The sequence below is a fragment of the Pangasianodon hypophthalmus genome, chromosome 13 (genome assembly GCF_027358585.1).
Source record: "Pangasianodon hypophthalmus isolate fPanHyp1 chromosome 13, fPanHyp1.pri, whole genome shotgun sequence".
NCBI lineage: Eukaryota > Metazoa > Chordata > Actinopteri > Siluriformes > Pangasiidae > Pangasianodon > Pangasianodon hypophthalmus.
The window spans coordinates 24,749,865-24,770,669 of record NC_069722.1 but is presented as its reverse complement, the minus strand read 5'-3'; the positions used below and the strand labels follow the sequence as shown (position 1 = coordinate 24,770,669).

The window sequence follows — 20,805 nt, the reverse complement described above, 5'->3', positions numbered from 1 at the left end:
ACATTATTACAGTTACTACAGTTATTATAGTTATCGGCACACTTCATGGAAATTATTACAAAACTAATAACACATGATACTTTGAGCTTAAAGATAATAAGGAATCTGTATAGCTTTATAACAACAATGTAATAAATAATGTTTTTCTTTAGCGATTTTCTTTTCTGCTTTCAAAATTATTGGCACCCTGTAACGTGTATATGTTGAAGCCTCGCATGGAAACTATAACAGCCGCTGTTTAAGTGGAAAATTTCAAAGGCTGGGCCTCATGCAACAATCTTTTTTGTTTTTATAAAGTTGTGTGTCGCTGTTTTCGTGGCCAAAACGAGCTAAAAATTCCCGCCACATTCGTACTCACGTGCGTATGTTGATAAACAGCACTCGGCCATAAATTCCTAAGCCACGCCCACAAAACTCCATAACAGAGCTGAAAATGACCAAATAAACCGTGAAAGAACTCCTCCTAAGCATGGCATGTGCTAAATCCATCGCATCAGCTGCTATAGACATACATGAACGCTTCCTCCTGTTATAGGGTGCCATTACTTTTCTTTGATTAAATGTTCATTAAAGTGGTGTGTAATTGAGATAGCTAAGTAAGTGATTTAAACTAAAATCCGTGTATAAAATCACAGTAACTCATTGATAATTAGGCGATTCGAAGCCGATCAGGTGAGGTTTGCGTTAGCGAGCCTTCTTATACGTAAATATACATAAACTCCGGAGTGAAACGAACGTTTTTCCAAACTAACTGGATTTTCACAAACACCACATTTCTTGTGTAAACGCTCCTGCGAATGAGTTACGAATAAATTTGTACGTATCCAGCGTGATAAACGTGTACGATGTTTGTTTATACAATCTTTAACCACGAGGCCAGTAATTATTAAATCAGCTGTAAATATCCTTAAATAGTATGTTATTATAGTTAAACACTACAGACCCGCGTATTTTCTACCTGATCAGAAGTGCGTGGGCGTGTCAGGTCGCTTAATGATTGTCGGTTTCGTCGTCTTGGCAACAGAAAAACACTCGACAGTGGTGGAAAACAAAGCAGGAAATGGTGTGTGTACAAATTGATCACGTTGAGAAAATAAAAGTTTTCGTTTCTGTGTTGGTAGCTAACAGGTAGCTAACGGGGAACACGCCTCGATTCTGATTGGTACATCTTCTGATATAGCTCCGCCCACATCGTCCATTTCCAGAAGTGGAAAAAATGTCGTCGAAAATTTTCAGACCTGAGATTGCCAACATGGCTTTTTTTTTTTTTTTTTTTTTTTTAACAGTTTATAGAAAGACACCACTTATGATGAAATTTATTTATTTGTTTGTTTATTTGTTTGTTTGTTTGTATTTTTTTTTAAATCAGAGGTGTTTTATCCAGGGCTGATGCTTTATAACGTCGTGTTATTCAGACAGCTCAACTTTTCTACAAGCCAAGGACATAAAAAAAAAAAAAAAACCTACTTCTTTTCCTCATGCGCTACCTGTAGCATTGTAACACACTGTGTATTATATACGACCTGTAGCACTGTAACACACACACACACACACACACACACACACACACACACTCACACACTCACACACACACACTCTCAGTGCGTCGCTGCTCCCTGTAGGGACACGGTGCATTAAGAAGGCAATCTTGTGCCTCCAGGGTGTTTTTTTCCTCGATGTTTCACAGCAGGGACGCCGCTTTTCTCTTTTCTCTCGTCCTGGAGCAGGCGGGTCGATGCTAAGCTCGCTTTTATTCAGCAGGATGGTTTCTGACGCAGCGACCAAACACCAGCACCACAGCATTCTGACATAAAGCAGAAGCAGTTACACACCGTTAATGTTAGGTTTCATTAAAACGTGCATCAAAGATGAAACAGATCAGAAGACAGGAATTTTTACAGGAAATTAATAACCGATAAACATCACACAAAATCATCACGACTGAAGTTGTTTATTAGGCAAAAAAGTGCGCAGATGATTTTGTGCCCTGTTTGTTTAATTTATTATTAAATTTTATTTTATTTTGTTTATTATTTTGTTATTTTGTTTAATTTATAAGTAAATAAACTAGATAGATAGATAGAAAACAAATAAATAAATGGCAATTACACATATTAACACATTTTAAATAAATAAAAAAAAAAAAAAGTGAATGAATGAATAAGCAGCCCACATTACAATTGTATTATACATTTTAAATTAAAGAAAGAAAGAAAGAAAGGATATACGGCCCACTTTACAATTCTAATATCAGTATTTAAAAAAAATTAAAATTAAAAAACAGCCACAATAAAAGTAAAAGTCTTCTTCCCTTAAGTAGTGCTTTTTTTCCTTTGCAAAATGCTGGTTTTGGTTTTTGGTTTTGGTGACAACTCCCTTAGAAAAAAATAAACAAACGCTGATTTGGTTGCTTAACGTCAACAGCCAGCTCTTAACCTCCTGGCAGAGGCAGCCAGGTTTTAGTATTTATTACAATTTGTGATGTCTTCACTTTTTGCAGTTTAGGAGATCAATATATGTTATATAATCATTTTTAATCGTTTTGTAAGGGGTGCCAATAATTCTGGATTTGACTGTACTATGGTATGCTTAAAAATACTTTTATAAAAAAATCCATCTTAGTATTGTTATACAGAAATTATTCAGAGCAATACATTTATTATTTATGATTTTGTTTATTTCATGATCTTGTAACCAGCGAGGAAAGCTTCAGCAGATACACGAGCTCTGAGATGAAGCTTTGAGAAGTCATATTAAAAATGTAATAGCTGCACGTGCTTACATGGCATAGCCGCTAATCCTGGCTGAAAAAAACGGAGGGATCGAGGGATTGAGGGATGAGGGATATATTAGCCGTGGTGGAGTCGCGTCTCGCGATCAGTTGAAGTCAGGAACAAAAGTCTGTAGCGCGCTACGAGGGATGAGAAAACCGTTCGCTAACTCCAAATGTAGGATTGTGTGTGTGTGTGTGTGTGTGTGTTAAAGAAAGAGAGTCTAATTCTGTGTCTAAAAAAAGCAGGGAATAAAGGAAGTAAGGAAGAAAGGATGGAATTGGAATGAATAATTCAGATGAACACATTTCACAGCCAGGTGGAGGCATTAATCTGAAGCGCAGCGGAGGCGCTCGTACAGCCTCGGTAACGGATTATGAGTTACAGAACGGCGGACAGCGGTGCTCCGTCTCTGTCTCCGTGCACCGCACACGCGAGTTAAAAGCGGTACGACCCGAGCCCAAAACTGAATCATGATTAACATCATGGAGAGGAAAGAGACACCAGAACACTCACAGCTTCACCCAGTTCTGCACAGCTGTGCCACATCTGCCTCGAACTGGGAATTCATACACAGCGTTCCTGGGATCCACCGCAACTTCCCACCAGGATAAAGCGGGACGGCCGGAGTGCCGTGACTGAAAAAAAATTAATAGACTTGAAAATATGACCATGCTGTTTTTTAGTTTTGTCTTCTTCTTCCTCTTCTTCTTCTTCTTCTTCTTCTTTTTGTCAGACTTGAAAATGTGACGTTGTTTTTGGTTCTTTTGTTTTCTTCTTCTTCCTCTTCGTAGTGTTCTTTCTCTTCTTCTTCTTCTTCTTCTTCTTCTTGTAAGAATTGATAGTGACAGCGTTGTTTTTGGTTCTTTTGTTTTCCTTTTCCTCTTTTCTTTTTTTTGTAAGAATTGTAAATGTGACACTTTTGTTTTGGGTTGTTTAGTTTTCTTATTAATGATTTTTTTAAAATTTTTTTTATGTTTTGTTTTGTTTTTAATAAAATTAGACTTGAACCTGTGTCATAAAATAGAACAGCCAATCAGAGTCCAGTATGCAAATGCAAGCTCCAGTTTACCGGGGAAGTGGGAGGAGCATATAGGATTGAGGTGTTTCTAATTTGCATATTAATAGAATGCACTTTTTGATGGACAAAAAGGAGTGATTTTGCTCGCTAATGATTTTTTTTTTTTTATGGAACCACCATGTCGAGAAATTTATTAATCAATATTTAACAAAAAAAAAAAAAAAAAAATGTGTGTGTGTGTTTGTCTGTGTGTCTCTATCTGTGTGTGTGTGTGAGAGAGAGTGTGTAGTCGGGGTCATGTGATGCAGAGGGCAGCTTTAAAACCTGATGTAGGTGATTAATGCCGGACGTTTCCCCGGAGGTGCTGATAAGATGCTGCGTAAGATAAATGTTCCATCAGAGGCGCAGAGCATCAGGTTCTATTGAACAGCTGTCCAATATAGAGCCACTGTACACACACACACACTCACACACTCACACACACACACACACACACACACGCACGGACACATTATATATATTTTTTTCGTTAAATATTGATGAATAAATTTCTCGATGTGGTGGTTCCATAATAAATCATGAGTGAGAAAGATCACTACTTTTTGTCATCAAAAAAGTGTGTTCTATTAATATGCAAATTAGAAACACCTCAATCCTATATGCTCCTCCCACTTCCCCGGTAAACTGGCGTTCCATGGCGTGCTGTTTCCGCTACGCAGAAGGACATCCTGCAGCTCAGAGAAAAAAAAAAAAAACGACCTGGAATAAATCACTCACGTGTGCCGCATTATTAGAGCGGCGTCGGACTAATCGCTGAGCGATATAAGATGTCAGTCTGCGAGTCTGCGAACAATTTGGCTGTTTGCGTTTTCACGTGAAATGTGGAATCGATGATGTCGACTCGACAGTCGTATTAAATAAAAGGAAAACCTTCCATTAGGCTCGCTGATGTGGACAGATCCGCTCCCATTAGTGAGCCAACATTAGCCGCCTAATAGGAAAAGAAGACAGATGAGCGGCTGAGAAATGAGGAAGATGATGTATTCGCTCGGTGAGGACGAGGCACGGCTGCTTTCAGTGCTTTAAATCGCACAAACATAGCTCACACCTTCCATCTATCTATCTATCTATCTATCTATGTATCTATCTGTCTCTCTGTCTCTCTGCCCTGGTTTGGAAAAAAGTAGATTTGTTGGAGGGATAAGTAAACAACACATCATACTTTTTTTAAATCTATTTATAGTTATCCATTTTATCAGTTTATAACTCCTCTGTCCTGTCTCTGAGACTCCAAATTATTGGTTGTTTTCTTCTTAATATCGTGTTTAAAGGTGCAATAGTTGATTTGTTTTTATTTCATAGTAGTACAAATAACCTGCAAAATATGTACAACATGTTAAACAATAATGCTTTAAGCCACGATCTCAGCACAAAAGTGTTAAGTGGCTTTAAAAATACGTTTGGAAAACCATGTTATGGACCAGAGTGCTTTTTTTTGTGTGTTTACATGGGCCTCTTTTTATAGCCACGCCCCCAACACCTTTTCACTCCGCCCCCATGTTAGTTTGTTTGGAAAGAAAGAACATGACTGAAGGTGGTAAGTGCCCAGCGCAGCCAGATAATTCTTCTGTAGGCAAAAAAACCCCATTGTGTGTCAAATAAATTTAACAAAAAGAAACCTGGAATAAACGTTGGTCATTATTTTCCGTGATGGAATAATTTATTACTTGTGAAGGCGACAAGAGGCAGGTACGGTGAGCCACCTTGAAATTTATGTAGTGCTAGCTAACTCTCGTGCAGCTAACGATGCTAACACCAGCGCTTAAAAGCTCATGAGAGCTCATTACAAAGAAAAACAGGACAGCGAAGTCACTCTTCATGGTTCTCACTGATCAGTATGAGCTGAGTTTCAGCTCTTTATAGAGTTATAACTCATATATAAAAACTCATGACCATCCTTGCTAATGCTAACTCTAGTCATCATGCTAACTCTGTGAGTCACTGTAGCTTCTTACCTTTATGGTTTAGCTAAACTGTGTTAGAAAAAAAGTTTTTGAAAGGTTTTTTTTTAGAGGTTTGTTGTGTAATTAAGGATTCTTCGTTTTGTACAAGGTTCTCCTTGGACCCCTTTCTGATAGAGAAACATTCTACACGGACCCTTTAAGGATTCCCGAGAGGATTTTTAAGGATTTTTTTTTTGCACGTATTATTTACGTTGTCATGAACTGTGTGTCCGGACGACATTTTGATGACATCATCTCGACGTCTTGACATTTAGCAAAGGATAAACAGCGCTAATCTGTCATGTTGCATTGTGTCTCTTTCAGGATCGGCGACAGAAATGCGCAACGATTTGCATCAAGAAAAAAAAAATCCGCTTATAATTCTTAAAAATAAAACGCAGGATGTGGAGCGTTACGCATCGACCGGAGACCTGCTTTGATCTCGAGTACCCTTCTCTTGTCAGGAACGTCATCGGCCTGCTGGCGTTATCGTGAAGCGGAGTGACAGCGATGATGCGGGGGTGGTGGAGGGTGGAGGAGTGGAGGGGTGGAGGGGTGGCGTAGAGAGGAGCGATCTTTAAAAACGACAGGCCACATCCATCAGGTTTACCGAGGTGCCAGGAGCCATAAAAAACACAGGATCTGATATGCATATCTCTATAATTAGGTGGATGAATAATTCATGGGGACTGAGTCGATATCTCACACACAGCTGACCATGAACTGATGAAACCTGTGTGTGTGTGTGTGTGTGTGTGATCATTTCAGAAAGGAACCTTCCGATTTATTTAATCTTCACATTTTGCAAATGATGTGCTAATCTGATTCAAACTGCCAGCAGGGTTAACGCTGATGGGGATCTGGACTGGAAAAGAAATGAGATTAATAGATTAATGAGCTGAGTGGAGATGAAAATCCTCCAAACAAACACACACAGCGTTTCCTCGTCAGCGCTCACGTAGCGCCAGAGTTTAAGAAAATAGTTTGGCTGATAATTAATCGATGCACTTATTCGCTCGGTTGAACGAAGTCGATCAGCCTGGTGTCAGAAGTTTGGCTACTTAACGCTGAAGAGAAAGTAAGAAGCGAATAGCTACCAGTTTATACCACAGTGCTGCTGAGTTCTGGATTCTGATTGGTCAGAATTTTCCAGAACAGCAGCTCTGACGGTCTTTCCAGCTGTAACGTAAGTCACAGGTTTATATTAATGCGCTCGTTCTTATTATAATACGTTATCGTTTCCATAGTAACGGCTCATTCACAGGGACTTGTACAGCAGACGCTCCATTAATAATAAACAGATTAAAAAAACACGTGTAAATCGTGTTGATCTGTGAGGAGACGTTTATTTAACATCTATGGAAGGAGTCTCCAGTGTCAGAGGTAAAGCTGTCATTTAAAGTTTTCTGAAATCTTCAGGATGGAGTTTACGTTTCTTTGCGGTTTCTCGGTAACAAACAACGACAAGCTGTGTGTTTGTTTTGTCTTATTAACTGCGAGAGAGAAAAAAAGACAGGCTGGTGAGGAAAAGCCTGTTTATCGCTGCTATAACTTGTTGTATAACTTGTCGTTGGACGTTCTACAACACTAAATGTAACTATAAATGGTTAAAAATTTCTTTAATAAATACATTTAAAAAGTTGTAAGCATTGGCAAACTGCTGTGGTATAAGTGGAATAAAACACTTGGGGTCACAGAGCTAAAAACAGTCGTAGCCGAATCACTTTCTTCCTCGCTATCAGACTCAGGTGGTGGGCGTGGCTTAAAGGTTGAAGGTCACAATTGAGTTTTTTGTATATTTTTGAGGTTTGTTCTGTCATTTTTTAAGCTAGTGTTGATGTGAGTGTGTGATGATAACTGGTGGCTTTAGACTAACTTTACTTGTTAGCTACATTAGCCTCGTAGCTCGAATACAAAACTAAAGAAGCAAAATTCAGACCCTAAACATGTCTCGGCTCATCGTCTGTGTTTTGTATCGAGCGTCGGTTACGCCAGCGTTCGTAAAGAAGCCGTGGTTCGTCCCACCGTGATCACTATTCCACATCTGTACCCAAAGCCACGTTCCTTCAGGAGCGATAAAATTTATGAGTGAAACTTTTTTTTAATCTATAAAGTGCCACTCGGGTTAAAGCTCGGCTCCATCTGCGGTGGTTAAATGAGCAGAGATTTAATGAAGGTCGAAAATGCTGAAGTCGCCACAACAAGAGAAACCTGACTGAGCTGTGGACTTGTGTTTCTGAGGAACGTCGAAGTGCCTCGCGGCTCTGCCTTTAAACCACTTAATGCTAATCAGGATCATGAAAGGACGTGAGCGACTGATCCGTTCGTGTTCTCCTGAGTGCCGTGTTATCCGGAGGCCCTCGTCTCCGCTCTGCACTCGACACACCGACAGTCAGCGCAGAACAGATGCCTGTGTGATGGTGTGCACACACTCGAGGACGCACTTGTGGGAGAATTACGCATTTGAAAGCGGAGGGAGAAGAATAACGAGTGGAACTCGTGTGTGTGTGTGTGTGTGTGTGTGGAGTCAACACAGTGCATGTCCTCAGATTCACATAGAAACCAAATAACCACGAAGATGAAAAACTAGTGTTGCATATACAAGGTTTTTAGCCTGTCTTTAGCCTGAAAGAAAGGTTTTTGAGTCAGCGTACGTTACAGTTACTGTTTAAGTCGGGAATAAACACTCTGTAGGGTGCAGTTCTGGATAAATAATCAACGACAGAGTGGTGCGATGAAGAGTTACTGTTCTTGTCCTTTCACAGGACGTTCCCAAGTGTTTTATTCCTCTTATACCACAGCGATAATTAAAGCAATGAAAGAACGACATGTTGTAGTTTTTATCCATTTATCGTTACGTTTAATGTTACGGAACATCCGTGAGACGAGTAAGTTCCTGTTCCCACTTACGTTATAGCAGCTATAAACAGTCCTTCCTCTCCAGAGAGTCCAGCCTCTCTTTCTTTCTCTCGTTTACGCTAAGCGTAAACTCTTCTGTCCTGAAGATGTCGGAAATCTTAACGTTACAGCTTCACCTCTGAGTGTTACAAAGCACTGACGCTGGAGACTCCTTCCATCAATGTTACATAAACTTACAATCTCCTTACACAAAATTTCATCGTATCCCTGCGAATGAGCTGTTACTATAGAAACGATAGCGTATTATATTTTAGAACGAGTGCATTAATATAAACCTGTGATTTGAAGCTGCACTACTGTCAGAGCTGCTGTTATAGAAAATTCATCAACACCTTCTGACCAATCAGGATCATATCGAGTAGGTTCTGATGATGTTCTCGAACACTGGCTGCTGAAAAGGTTCCAAGCAGAGCCTGTTTAGGAACCTAGAACCTTGAACTATCCTCAGAACCCCAGAAGAACCATGAAGAAAAAAAGAACTTGGAGAAAGGGTTGAATCTGAAACCCGTCGTGGAATTCGTAATGTTCTACGCTCTGTGCAGAACCTCATTAAGAAGTTAAGAACGCTTAAACATCGAAAGAACCCCAGTGGACTGTTTTTCCCTGAAGAGAGTAGAAATATAAAACCGTAGCTTGCTTGTTTTGTGCTTTTTGGTGGAACCCTTAATGCTCTGTGTTCTAAGAAGAACCCTGTTAATTAACACCTTCTGACCAATCAGGACACAGGATTCAGCAGCGCTGTGCGTATAAGCGACTATGAAAGTACATTCTTGATTAATTTGATCCTTTTAATCACATTTTAGTTGTTTGTTTGATGTAGTTTAGATTGAGTTGAGGAAAAAGCTACAGCGGTTTTTGTCACTAAAACTGAAACTTTTCATCTTTGCTTAAATTTAGATTTTAAATTTTGTTTTAATTTTTAAAGTTTGTCCCAAACGCAATCGTTCCGGGTTCGTTTGACGCGTATATGCGCCGTGGCACAGTGAAAGGGTTTATGGGTAAGCGTGGCGCACTGACCGATTTGTGCTTACCTCTAAAATCCTAACAGCACGTGATGTGTAGCTACGCCACAGGTGAAATCTGATTGGTCGAGGCAGGAGGTGCGTCACGTTGCCAGACTGTAGCGCCATTTTGGACTTGCTGCTGCTTTTACTCAGTGGGTTGATGGTTCATTGTTAAATATTTGGCAATGACAGACATAATTTTTCACATCTAACAGGATCAGATACAGCATTTGGGTTTATTATTGAGTTTAATATAAAATTATTTAGCGTCTTTTCTGGTGTGTGAGGTTTTTTAAAATTATCTTTGAATCATAAAAAGGAAAATCTGCTGTGGTCAGTAAGTTTTCAGTATGTTTTTTATAACAGTTTGAATAATATATATATTTTTTTTCTAGATTTAATTATATACAGTATATATACAGTATAAAAAAAACTTTTATTTATTATTTTGCCAATATGCTACTCTAATGATTATTTCAGTGTATTTACAATAATAATTGATACCTTAGTAATAAATAAAAGTGCATTACAATTTTAAATTTTACATCTTGTAATTTTTACTCTGGTTTCCTGCTGACTTTATTAAACAGAAATTTACTGTAAAAGTTTACAGGATTTTTTTTACAATCCTAGTAAGAAGACGAAGATTTGTAGCATTTGCAGAAAAAATACGTAAGTAAGAGCAGAAAGAATCGCACTGCTACTGTGACAGAGTTACCAGAGTAATGAACACATCTATAAAACTAACCCCAGCAGGTTCAGTGCTCGAGCGGACGTGAGGAAAATAAATTGATGAATGAAAATGTACGGGTTTTGGCCCATGGACGTGCCGCTCCTTATGACAGCGACTCCGTTCCGCGATCAGTCACGATGTGGAGTCCCGCGGCCGAGCCCTGCGCTGCTGTGATGAATGTTTGTTGGGAGGGTTTTTGTGGAGTCGGTTACCTCGTGGACGGCGTCAAACGAACCGTGTCAAGGTTAAAGACTCGGCCCATGATGCAGCGCCGGAAGCCATTTGGAGTCCATTTGGCAGCGACTCGTTCTTTCATGATGACAGAAGCGCCCGTTTGCTTTGTTAGCGCCACGCCATCACGGCTCAGACAGGAAATATGGACCGCCGCTGGGGGATCGGAACGGGATTTGATGATAGTGAGCAAAAAAATGGGGGAAATAAATAAATAAAGGTGCTTGAGAAACACTTGAGATATAAAAGGCTTAGAGGAAAGAGGCAGCTCGAGGCGTCACCACTGACAGGTCATTATCATAACGACCTACAGTCGCACGCCACATTAGCTTCCCCAAAGCATAACATCTAGCCGCTGTGAAGCATGGAGCGTTCGGGTTTTTATTTTGGCAGTCATTAGTTCCTCTTTTTCAGAAGGTGGAAAAATCAGGGAGTATAAATGTGCTCTTTGTGTGTGTGTGTGTGTGTGTGTGTGTGTGTGTGTGTGCGTGTGCGCCATATTTTTTAAACCCCATAAGATGAAAAACATCATCTTGGTTTCATAAACACTGGAACTGTGGTGGAAAATAATTCTGATGATGGCGCTCGATTTACTGTGCAACAAAAACAAAAAAAAGGTTTTTAAAAGACGCAAATGTTCACGAACACCGACTTCAGGAAAGGTTCTAAGCAGAACCTGTTTAGAAACCTAGAACCTTCAATTATCATGGAATAGAGTTCATCCAGGAATTCAAACATCTTCATGATGTGACCCTCAAGGTGCTTCAGTGAGAAATCTTATTTTCAAGCTAAGAACCCTTAATTACCCAGTGTGGAACTCTTCAAGGTAGAACTTATCAAAATCCAAGTAGAACCCTTAATTATCCGAGTATCCGATCTATAAAGAATCCGTGAAGAGGCTTTATTTTTTTCTACGAGTGTAGTTTTATACATTAAGTGTGTCAGTGTGTTAGGAACTCTATATAGAACCTACAACCTTTTTTTTAATCAGAAAAGGTTAAAAAGGTGAATAAGGAAATAAGGTACGGCCCTTATTCCCATGTCTGAGAGAGTTCCACGTAAAACCAATAAGGAACTCTTTTTAAGGAGAGTACTGTATAAATGATGTTAATAATTACTCAGAACATCCATGATGTTGCTAAGTAGCTCATGAAGAAAGTTTTTGAGTTACAAAGTTAGAAGTTTGGTAATAAAGGGAGTGGGGGAAATGGAAAAGTAGGCTTGGGCTCTAAGGTTTAAATAAATATGGAGCGTAAAGTGGAATTTTATTAATTCAGCTTATTACAGACTTTTATATTATTTTGGGACACACACACACACACACACACACACACATACCAAGACTCTGTGTTTAATATAAGAAGAGATCCACAGAGCACAGAGGTTCTTCATGTCTTCAGCTCCTTTACTCATCTCCCAAAGCCAAAGTGACAGACGCGCCGACGTTCCATTTATTATTGAAGGCAGAGAATAAATATTTGCTCGACCCGACACAGTGAGTAACGATGAAGCGCCAGACGAGCAGGTTCGACCGCCCAAATTTCAAATTACACTTGATGATGGACGTTTGAGAGCAGAACCGTCCTCACCTTCTGACCCCCAGCATCGATGGCAGCCGTGGAAAACAGAGGATGCTGGGATGGCAGGAGAATGACACTGAACCTTATCTGTTCCTCATCACTTCCTCTTTGCATTCGGACTTTCTCCAGTAAAGTGCAAAGCTACAACAGTAATGTCAGTGCATGTAAATGACATGCAAATAAAAAAATGCCCTCTGTTCAAACGCTTCTTTGTAAATCATACGGAAACTTGTGTCCTTCAGGGCTTCGGTTTAGAAATCAGATGAGTATCAGCTCCTAAAAGCTTCTCAGCAGCGATCTCATTTATCGAAGCGTATTCAGAGAACGAGTTTATAATTATCTGTGTGAGAAACGAACTAAAAATTGGCATTTAGCATTTTTGCTGTACGTAGTGGACGCTAATCCATGCTCTGCTTGTACACACGCATTTACATAAGACACGCCCCCAAATTGACATACAGTACTGTTCAGAAGTTTTTTTTTTCATTCAAATTTGCCTTTTTTTACAATTTGGAAACCCCTCATTACTCTATAGCGCTTGTGGTCTGACGTTTCTTTAGTTCCACACTCACAACTTTACTGTTTGACGCACAAAATGGAGGAAAAACTTACAACCGCGGTTTCACCTTATCCTGTATCCTGTTATATTAAAGGTTTATAGAGACTTTAGAGAGAAAAATGAAGTTTGGATCGAAGTAGCAGAGATCGTTGGTGCCTCTGGTGAGTGCCTGTAGCTAGCACGGTTAGCTTGCTTTGCTAATTTAATCGGGGAATAAAGCTAGTACGAAACCTAGCACGTAACATGTAAACCAAACAACCAATTTTCACGCTAATTAGTGTGTTAGTTAATTCATCTTTAACTAGTTAGCGTTAGAAGCTGAACATAGCTACTACCATTTCCAAAAAAATGCTGGACAGGCCACGCCCACAACCAGAGAGACAAGGTTTTTTCGCTTGTGAGTGTGAACATAGGGTGAGGTATCAGGTAGGAGGCGTGGTTTAATGTTTACATTCAGCTCATTTGCATATTTATTCAGTTTTTTTTTTAAATAAGCCATGTAATAAACCAAACAACCGATCTTCACGCTGATTAGCACGTTATTTAACTCGTGTTCAATTAGTTAGATTTTAGATGTGATTTATAGCTATTAGCATTTCTCATAAGTTATAAAACGAGAGACAAACTAGACAAAGAGCTAGCATTAATGTAGCGTGATATTTTAAGCAGTTAGCCTAAATGACGTATCCAAATGACTTGTTTATTTTTAAGGCATATATTTTGATAAAGAAATAACTGTGGGCGTGGCCAGTGTTTATGAGCGATTAAAAGAAAATATTTATATAAATTTATATAAATATTTATAGTCTTATGCACACAGCTTTAGCCCGGATGTCCCCGATTCCAGCCGTGTTGTTCTGGAGTCCAACACCGTGTGATCATCTCTCTGACACTAACCTGGTCATTAACCGCTGAGCTGGACTCAGTTTTACACGTAGCTCACGATCATGTGGAATTACCTCCACGGCTTCAGAGTACGTTCTGCTTCATGTCACGCCGAGTCTGTGCTTAAGCTCCGTGACGGACGTGATGCCGGGATCAGAGGCTCGGCAGAACGGATCAGGTCAGCCGAAGCTGAGATAATGACAGGAACCGGGGTGAAGGCTGGGCTTCTCTATTAACCAAGTCATCATGAGTTACTCACCATGTGGACTCTGAACTATTTCAGCGAACGAGTGTGGAAAGGAAGATGGCAGCAAATCCTGATTCGTCATCCTGGAATTCAAACATCTTCATGAAATGTATCTCCAGGATGGAATTCATCCAGGAGTTCCCTGGAATTCAAACATCTTCATGAAATGTATCTCCAGGATGGAATTCATCCAGGAGTTCCCTGGAATTCAAACATCTTCATGAAATGTATCTCCAGGATGGAATTCATCCAGGAGTTCCCTGGAATTCAAACATCTTCATAACGTGACCCTCAAGGCATTCACTCACAAATATGGCTACACTAAAAACTCTGATTTTCAAGCTAAGAACCCTTAATTTCCCACTGGGGAACTCTTCAAGGTAGAACTTTTCAAAAAAATTTTCCAATCCAAGTAGAACCCTTAATTATCCAAATATCCGATCTATAAAGAATCCATGAAGAAGCTTTTTTCTAAGAGTGCAGTTTTATACATTAAGTGTGTTAGTGTGTGAGGAACTCTATATAGAAACCTACAAGTTTTTTTTTTGTTGTTCAGAAAGGTTCCGACATGAATAGAACCACGGGTTATAGTTAGAACCTAATCCTACTAGGCAGCGCTCATGCTTAGAACCCTAAAATCCTGAAACACTGTAAACCACAAAAATAAATGAATATTAAAAGTTATTTTCTGGAAACTTTTGTAGTAAGGGTTCTTTGGTGGTTCCTCTGGTGGAATCTTACAAGGTTCTATTTAGATCCCTACAAGAAAGTGTTTTCCTATATGAAAAGGTTCCAATCAAAGTAGAACCCCTTTTTTTTTTTGGAAATTAAGAGCTTTTACTTATCAAATGATCCCTTAATGGACCCTTGAAGAACCCTTCTTTTCTAAGAGTATGTGTTAACTGAGTAGTGATGTAGGGAACTCTTAAAGGTTCTATGTAGAACACTGTAAAAAAAAAAAAAAAAAAAAAAAAGGTCCCAATTGAAGTAGAACCCTTTTTTGGAAACTAAGAACACTTAATTATTCAATGAACCCTTAAAGAACCTGTAAAGAACCCCTTTTCTTTATCTAAGAGTGTATGTGTTACCTGAGATGCGATGGAACCCTTAGAACCATACAAGAAAGTGTTTTCCAAACAGATAGAGTCCCGATCAAAGTAGAACCCAATTTTGGAAGCTGAGAACCTTTAATTTTCCAATGGACTCTTGAAGAACCCATTTTTCTAAGTGTATGTGTGTATTAACTGTACAAACTCAACAAAATCTCTAAATTATTGCTCTTTATGTTCTTCTTAATACCTAAAACAGAACCTTCAGGTGTTTAACATTTAGCAAGTCATAGAAAAAAGGTTCTTGAAGGGTTCTCTAGGGGTTCGTTGGATCATTAAGTGTTCTTATCCTCTTAGAACAGATCTGCTTGGAATGCTTTCTTATATGGAAACACGCTGTTGTAGGATTTTACATAGTGTCTTTAAAGGTTCCCCAGAGGGACAAACCAAGGAACCTTAAGGGTTCTAAATGTTCTAACACTAATTTAAAGCGATCCAGTTAACTTTCTTTTTTGTTGTTTTAACTTTGAGAGCGTGGTCGTGGTAAGATTTTGCCTCAGTGCTGACAAACTTCACAAACCTGTCGCTAGTTAAATGCTGGAAACAGAACCGACGGAACCCGTGATGCGTTTTCGGAGTTCTAAACCGGTTCTAGGAGGTCATGATATGATATTTCATAAATCATCATCCTGATTCTTAGAGCTGGGCGATATGAATATATCATATATAATATCATTATCGTGATAAATTAGGTCACAATACAATTTCCGGTGATGTCACAAGTATCACGATATCTTTTTTATAACTTTTTTTTAATTATTACAAACTGTTTGGAAGCAGCTGATTTTTATTTTAATTTTCTCTTAATTCCAGTGATAATGAATTATTATTATTATTTTTTTTACTGTTACTTTTGCTTTACTGGCAGTTTAACAAACCTAAATGTCGTATTGTATATCCAGTATCGCAGAAATGTCTTTGAATATCGTGACATGATGTTTTTTGTCAGATTTTTGCCCAGCCCTACGCACAACTCTACACGACTGAATGCTAATGCGTGCGTTTTTTTTTTAAGCCTTTCTGTTGATGTGAAAGCGCATTTATTCAGCCTTTAGGGCTGTGTGGGTGTGTGTGAGATAATGAAATAAAATAAGTAAAAAGTTCACCGATTTGCATTTTTTTTCCGTTTGATAAGCAGCGAAGGCATTTTACAGTTACAGTTATACGCAGGCGAGTACGGAGAGAAACGCAATTCACGGGAATGAAACGGGGAACCGAAGCAGTCTGCCACATCATTTAATTACACTGAGATGTCGTCCATCCCTGACTCTGCATTTCATTGCGGTGTGTGTGTGTGTGTGTGTGTGTGTGTGTCTGTGTGTGTCTGTGTGTGTGTGTGTGTGTGTGTGTGTGTTCTCCTGGCCTTTATTCAGACTGATGCCTGATTTAGATGCTCGTCTCCGTTCCCTCCTCTCCTCACCCCCTGCAGGCGGATCAGCAGCTCTCCCTCCGCAGTAGATATGATTACCCGTTCTGATCGGGTTTCGCCGCACTAGAATAATCCTCCCCATTACTGCCATAAATATTTCATGAGTCATTTTTGACAGAGTCACTGAGGCCGTACATCTATGCGCCGGTGTTTTATTTTACCGTTCTTGCTCTCTTCTCTTGTTGCTTCTGTCTGTCAGGACCTCGTGTCATAGCCGGGGCATTTCCACAACATTTCCGCAGCAGTTCCACAACATTTCCACAACATTTCCACAACATTTCTACAGCATTTCCATGGGGTTATAGTTAGAACCGAATCCAGTCCTAGTCAGCTTTCACACTTCTTCACTTCTTCCCCCGTTGCTGGAGACTTCTAAATCATCTCACACTCAGGTCGCACCTTCAACACTTTCATTAAACAGCAGAATAAGGCTTAGTTTAAAAAAAATGCACAAATATGCAAATGAGCTATGTTATCATCTGAATGTAAACATTAAACCACGCCTCCTACCTGATACCTCACCCTATGTTCACACTTGCAAGTGAGAAACCTCATGTCTCTGGTTGTGGGCGTGGTCTGTCCAGCGTTTTTTGGAAATGGTAGTAGCTATATTCATCTTCTAAAGCTAACTAGTTAAAGACAAATTCATTAACGCGCTAATCAGTGAGAAAATTGTTTTTTTGGTGTATATGTTACGTGCATGGTTTCCTGGTAGCTTAATTCCCTGATTAATTTAGCAAAGCTAGCTAACTGTGCTAGCTACGTACACTCACCAGAGACACCAACGATCTCTGCTACTTTGTGCCAAACTTCATTTTTCTCCCTAAAGTCTCTATAAACGTTTAATATAACAGGATACAGGATAAGGTGAAACCACGGTTGTAAGTTTTTCCTCCATTTTGTGCATCAAACAGTAAAGTTGTGAGTGTGGAACTGAAGAAACGTCGGACCACAAGCGCTTTAGAGTAATGTGGGGTTTCCAAAGCGTCTAAAGCTAACTAGTTAAAGATGAATTAATTAACGCACTAATCAGTGAGAAAATCGGTTGTTTGGTTTACGGCTTTGTACTAGCTTCGCTCTCATATTTGATTAGCAAAGCGAGCTAACTGTGCTAGCTACATACACTCACGAGAGACACCAACGATCTCTGCTACTTCCTTCCAAGCAGTTTTCTTCGTCATGTCCCTATGCATGTTTAATGAGAGGTCGTGTATTACAGGATAAGATCAATCATTGAATGGAAACTATGTGCAGGTAAAAAACTAAACTAAAGAAGAAACGTCGGCCCACACGTGCCGTAGGAATCGTTCGAGCCGATCGCTTGTATTCTGTGATCGCAGATTCAGATGATGCTGGAAACAAAGCCCCAAATATTAGCTCTGACACGGTGACCTTCAAGGCTGCTGGTGTTTGTGGAAGGCTGACATGCGTTGGCGTGGAAAGCCGTCGGTGGTCGGGTCAGAGCTCGAGTCCTCAGGCTGTGAGCGTGGAGAGGTTCTCACCCTCTAATTAGCCTGGAGTCTGAGGTCAGAACCGAGCTGTCAGAGTCAGGGACCTGCAGCGGCGGAAAAGGTGGCAGGTCTGTCTGGATTAAACGCACATTAACTCTGAGAAGCCTCGATATCAAGGTGCGAAATATTCAGACAGGTATTGATAGGCTTTGATCTTTAGGCCACGCCTCCTACTTTACACTGTTTTTAACTCTGTGACGTCCCTTTGTACACGTTTATAGCTAACAGTGTGTCGTGATTTGGTGGATCATGATGCCAAACTGGTAGCTATTACACTTCCATCACCTGTTAGCCTCTCAGCTGTAGTGCAGCAGACTTCAGGCACTGAGACATTTGAGCTTTTTTACCACTAAATATAAGTAAAGTATGTATATTTACTCAGCAGATGACAGCCTGCATATGACAGCTACCGTTCGGCCTGCATCAGTGACGTGACATCAGATCTTATAAAACTTCTTTCCTTTTTTTTTTTTTTTTTTTAAATGAATAAACATTGCTTTATGTAACAGGATGACAATCCAATGTGTTCTGTAATGCAGGAGTGTGATTCTGCAGGGTAGGATGGTGTTAGAGATCTTATTCAGCATCCTGCTGATGTTCTGAAGACCTGTGAAGTGTGTAGCAACACTGCCACCTACAGGCAGGGGGGTGTGACAGAATACACACAAAAATTAAACAAACAAACAACCAAAAAAAAATCACAGAAAATGCATGGTTAGTTAGTTAGTTCTGGGTGAGAAAAAAAAGGGGGAGGGGGAGTACCACTATTTTTGTTTATCTACAGTAAGTAAGTAAATAAAGTTAAAAATAAAAGGTGGGTCTGCCTGCAACAAGACGACAGCTGAAATTAAAAAAAAAAAAAAAAAAAAAGCAAAATCAGCAGAACAGAAGTAAAAATGCATTTTTAAAAAGTAAGGACAAAGAAAGAATGAAGTCAGCCACGACCATCTAAATCTCGAGACGTGCGTTTAAGGCAGTGTATGACATCAGTATCAAACTTTTATACTCATATAATTTTTTTTTTTTTTTTTAACTATAGTAACACCATTAAACATTAGACAACAAATTACTTTATCGTCTACATTTTGTACGAGGGGTGTGCAAACTTGTGCACTCTGCTATAGATAGATAGATAGATCTTTTAACTCCAAACCCAGGAGCCATTTTAACTCCAAATTATAATTTTATTCAGAATTAGTGTTACATCTGTGTGTTGATTCATTGTTTGTTTTATATAATATATGTGTGTGTGTGTGTGTGACAATATTTACTCATTAATTAAGTCATAAAGTATTTATTTATTTATCTATCTATTTATGTTTAAATCCTATATTTTTCCAGTAAGTAATATATATTTATTTATTTTTAAATCCTATATACTTCAGTAAGTAGTATTTATCTATCTATCTATCTATCTATGTTTATATCCTATATATTTCAGTAAGTAGTCTTTTTTCTTTCTTTAAGTCCTATATATTTCAGTAATTAGCAGTAAGTAGTCATTATTTATTTATTTATTTTTAAATCCTATAAACTTCAGTAAATAGTATCTATCTATCAATTTTTTTATTTACTTATTTACCTATGTTTGTGTCCTATATATTTCAGTTAGTCTTACTTTATTTATTTATTTAAGTCCTGTATATTTCAGTAGTTAGTCTTTAATTACTGAAGTAGTGTTTAATTTATTTATTTATTTATTTATTTATTTATTTATTTATTTATAAATGCTGTATATTTCAGTAATTAGCAGTAAGTAGTCTTTATTTATTTTATTTTATTTATTTATTTATTTTTTTATTTATTTATAAATGCTATATATTTCAGTAATTAGCAGTAAGTAGTCTTTATTTATTTTATTTTATTTATTTATTTATAAATGCTATATATTTCAGTAATTAGCAGTAAGTAGTCTTTATTTATTTTATTTATTTAATTTATTTATTTATTTTATTTATTTATTTATTTATAAATGCTATATATTTCAGTAAATAGCAGTCAGCTCCAGAGAAACTCTCAGCTCTGAGTCAGTGTGAAGTGAATTGGGCTCAATCCGAATCTCACTGCTCCCTATACAGTAGTGCACTAATTCACGTGCGCTGCGGCTGTTATGAGTAATAATAATAGTAATAATGACTTTGACACCCTTTATAGTGCACTTTATATAAAATGGCGATACATTTGGGATGAAACCCCTGCGCACCTGTTGAGTGCTGCACGTGCCCAATCAGTGGAAATGGCGGTTGTTCCTGAGGTGATGAAACATTCGCTAGCTCGCTAGCTAACTTTTAATTCCTATTGATATTTTAGCACACTTTCACAAATTTTAACCGCATTCATTTTGGAATAATAATAATAAAGTAACTGGGGAGGTGTTTAAACGTATTTAAAGGTCAGAAAAATCGCGTTTTTAAAGCAATAACGATTGGAAACTAGCAAGCTAACGAGTTAGGCTAACTGGCTTTGCTAACGTAGCTAGCGTTAGCAAAGCTAATAAGCGGTTAAAACAGGAGATTTCTCTGTCTTAATTTACTCCATCTTTTATTTGGGGGTCAGAAATAAAGTATTTCGACACTAAATACATATATTAGGTCTTGTTAATGCTTTATGTAGAGTTTATAAACATTTACTGTGGTTTTGTAGACTATAGGAACCAATAATTTTCAAAATATTGTATAGAAACAAACAAATATTTATTTTCTGCTCCATCTATCTATATGCAAACATGTATACTGTACCTTTATTGTGCTTATACACACTTTTAATTATGTTTTTTTCTATTTTCTATCCTATTTATGTCTTC

At 38.5% G+C, this 20,805-nt stretch overlaps 1 protein-coding gene across 3 annotated transcripts in view; it reads left to right on the top strand.

The window, feature by feature from the left end:
- The window catches only part of tmc5 (transmembrane channel like 5), a 97,279-nt gene that overhangs the window by 57,526 nt on the left and 18,948 nt on the right, over positions 1-20,805 (top strand). The window contains exon 1 of one of the 3 annotated variants that reach the window (XM_034309930.2): positions 20,211-20,256. The exons of the other annotated variants lie outside the window; for them this stretch is intronic. The gene's annotated coding sequence lies outside the window, so the exon portion shown is untranslated. Of the gene's footprint in view, positions 1-20,210; positions 20,257-20,805 lie in introns of those variants that run through there. 3 annotated transcript variants of the gene reach the window in all.